The sequence below is a fragment of the Electrophorus electricus genome, chromosome 1 (assembly GCF_013358815.1).
Source record: "Electrophorus electricus isolate fEleEle1 chromosome 1, fEleEle1.pri, whole genome shotgun sequence".
Taxonomy (NCBI): Eukaryota; Metazoa; Chordata; class Actinopteri; order Gymnotiformes; family Gymnotidae; genus Electrophorus; species Electrophorus electricus.
The window spans coordinates 11,290,954-11,295,000 of NC_049535.1; positions in this window are offsets into that span (position 1 = coordinate 11,290,954).

Below are 4,047 nucleotides of genomic sequence, written 5' to 3' on the forward strand. Positions count from 1 at the left end.
CCTCGCGCTTAATAACCACAGATGTAATGAATTGGTATTTAGAAGAGAAACTATTTCTATATACTCGTTTAATGCCATTACAGAGCAAATGAACCTTGCCGGGGATTCATTAGGCTCGGCTCCAGTTGGTCGGCCATGCGAACGAAATAGAGAGTAGGAATAGGCAACCTTTGAAATGTAGCATCACAAAGTTTTAGTGCTGTACAAGAAGTTAATAATCAACGCCGTTAAAATTGCGTGCGTGTGTGTGTGACAAATATGGAGTACTTATAAATAAAATGTAGCCTATACTCTGAAAAAATGAGCTCTTCAGCAATTATCAGGCCAAAATGTTCACTGTAATGTGAGTTTAAGTGGACTCGTGGCAGTTGATCACCCTGAAGGAAAGGTCAGCTGGTCTGTTTCATAGTGGAGTCATTTCTCTTGATGTGTGTGTGTGTGTGTGTGTGATGCAGCAGAGAGGAAAGAAGAATGAAACGAGGGATTTGCTGCATCATAAATCTCCACTGTGAAAGAGCTGCATCGATTCAACTGTGTTGCCAGCACTTCCAAAGCCAATACCATGTCTGTCTATCTCTTTCTCTCTCTCTCTCTCTCTCTCTCTCTCTCTCACTTTTCCTTCACCCCCCTGTGTGTCTGTCACTACATCCATCTGTGTCTGTCTGTCCCTCTCACTGTATTTTTCTCTTTCTCCATCTCTGTCACTGGCTCTCTCTCTGAGTCTCTCTGTGAGTCTCTCAGTCTCTGTCACGCATTCTCTCTCTCTCTCTCTCTCTCTCTCTCTCTCTGTCATTGCATCCATATTCCCCCCATTCTCTGTGGGTCTCTGTCTCTCTCTCTCTCTCTCTCTCTCTGTCTGTCACTGGCTCTCTTACCCCCTCTCTCTGTGAGTCTCTCAGTCTCTGTCACGCATTCTCTCTCTCTCTCTCTCTCTCTCTCTCTCTCTGTGATTGCATCCATATTCCCCCCATTCTCTGTGGGTCTCTCTCTCTCTCTCTCTGTCACTGGCTCTCTTACCCCCTCTCTCTGTGAGTCTCTCTGTCACGCTTTCTCTCTCTCTCTCTCTCTCTCTCTCTCTCTCTCTCTCTCTCTTCAGACAGAGCAGAACAAAGCCCTTAACTAAAAATCAATCAGAACAGTTTTATATCTTCTAAGCAGAATGATTTTTCATAACCAGGGAAGAGATTTATCAAACAACAACAATATTAATAACCATCATCATCATCACTATCGTTAAATCGGTGTATTTGGGAGAGAAAAAAAAATTGTAGTAAAGGACTTTGATAGCACATGGCTTTAAAAAACAAAACAAACTATGATGACCCTAACGTTGCCCTGCAAAACAATGCAAAACCCGGAAAGGCTTTGTGCTGGCTGGAGAACTCCAGGACAATGACTAATGATCGTCCTAAAAGCTTTTATGTGCACTTTAAATAAAGGGAATTGACACAGACCTGCCTCGACTTTAAGCACGGTCAGAGTACTCAACAACCACCTTCAACTAACGGAGAAAAAGATCAGTCAGATACGATTTTCATTTAAAGATGTACTTTACATGTTGTTTCAAAGAAGCCATTTTCAATCAAATGACATTACGACAAAACATTTTAACATGATGGGAACTTTATTCTGTCCAAGCTGCACATTGTAGACTATTCAACTGTTTTAAAGAAGCACTTGATCACTTGTTTTGATAAGTAAGACCACCTGCTAGCAGATTTAAGTGTTACTGGCATTTTAGACAGTCTGATAAAAAAAAAATAAAATAAAAAATCACCCACTTACTGACTCACACACTCACTGACCAACTGACTCACTACCTCCCTTTCTTCCTTATTCACTCACTCCCTCCTTAACTCACTCAATGTCTTACGGTCTCACTAAACAACTGATTCACTCACGCACACCCCCTTATTCACTCACTCCCTCCTTAACTCACTCAATGTCTTACGGTCTCACTAAACAACTGATTCACTCACGCACACCCCCTTATTCACTCACTCCCTCCTTAACTCACTCAATGTCTTACGGTCTCACTAAACAACTGATTCACTCACGCACACCCCCTTATTCACTCACTCCCTCCTTAACTCACTCAGTGTCTTACGGTCTCACTAAACAACTGATTCACTCACGCACACCCCCTTATTCACTCACTCCCTCCTTAACTCACTCAGTGTCTTACGGTCTCACTAAACAACTGATTCACTCACGCACACCCCCTTATTCACTCACTCCCTCCTTAACTCACTCAGTGTCTTACGGTCTCACTAAACAACTGATTCACTCACGCACACCCCCTTATTCACTCACTCCCTCCTTAACTCACTCAGTGTCTTACGGTCTCACTCAACAACTGATTCACTCACGCACACCCCCTTATTCACTCACTCCCTCCTTAACTCACTCAGTGTCTTACGGTCTCACTAAACAACTGATTCACTCACGCACACCCCCTTATTCACTCACTCCCTCCTTAACTCACTCAGTGTCTTACGGTCTCACTAAACAACTGATTCACTCACGCACACCCCCTTATTCACTCACTCCCTCCTTAACTCACTCAATGTCTTACGGTCTCACTAAACAACTGATTCACTCACGCACACCCCCTTATTCACTCACTCCCTCCTTAACTCACTCAGTGTCTTACGGTCTCACTAAACAACTGATTCACTCACGCACACCCCCTTATTCACTCACTCCCTCCTTAACTCACTCAGTGTCTTACGGTCTCACTAAACAACTGATTCACTCACGCACACCCCCTTATTCACTCACTCCCTCCTTAACTCACTCAATGTCTTACGGTCTCACTAAACAACTGATTCACTCACGCACACCCCCTTATTCACTCACTCCCTCCTTAACTCACTCAGTGTCTTACGGTCTCACTAAACAACTGATTCACTCACGCACACCCCCTTATTCACTCACTCCCTCCTTAACTCACTCAGTGTCTTACGGTCTCACTAAACAACTGATTCACTCACGCACACCCCCTTATTCACTCCCTCCCTCCTTAACTCACTCAATGTCTTACGGTCTCACTAAACAACTGATTCGCTCACGCACACCCCCTTATTCACTCACTCCCTCCTTAACTCACTCAGTGTCTTACGGTCTCACTAAACAACTGATTCACTCACGCACACCCCCTTATTCACTCACTCCCTCCTTAACTCACTCAATGTCTTACGGTCTCACTAAACAACTGATTCACTCACGCACTCACTCACTCCTTAACTCGCTAACTGCCTTAGTCTCACTAACCCTCCCTCACTCCCTGTCTCCCCTTGCTCGTTCACTTACCCTCCCTCACTCACTCCTTCACTCAAATCCCGTGAAGGAAGACTTGTGGTTTTCTCACTGGCATGTCAAATTCTGTCTCTTATCGTCTCACGTGGACCAGATAATTAAGAGCTTAAAATCATTTCGGCGAGGAAGGATTAGTGCATTGCTTATGAATAATTTAGATCTTATCGATTTCCCTCCACTGTGTTTCTCCCCAAGCTAATGACGCGTTTCCTCTCATCAGTTTACTGAACGCTGGCCAAATAACTACATGCTGTATAACATTTGATTTCACAGCTACTTCAGATCCTTTTAAAATCAGATGTACAAGGTTATGTCCAATAGGTGGGTAAATAGTAACCCGACCTGCCTCACACTACTGTGGTTGACTTCATTAAACTCTCACTCCTCATCTCGGGGGTATTGTCTTCAATAGAAGAACGTATGCTGCCATCTGCTGGCTGAGTTCTGTAATGCACACCCACCATAAAAAACCTTATTCGTTAATGGAAATTTACGTCACTCTAGGTGTAGTTTCCTGGTCCACAATGGGTGACATAGAATACACCAACACGTGAAATTATGGGTATATAGTGTTATATAATTATATACTATAAGTAAGTACAGAGTACCCCCCCCCCCCCGCCCATGTCAATCAGGCTGAACAAACATGTTGGTGATATGTTGCATTTTTTCAGACTCATATGAACACACCCTTGAACCAAATCCTCATACTGACTTGTGATGACACGC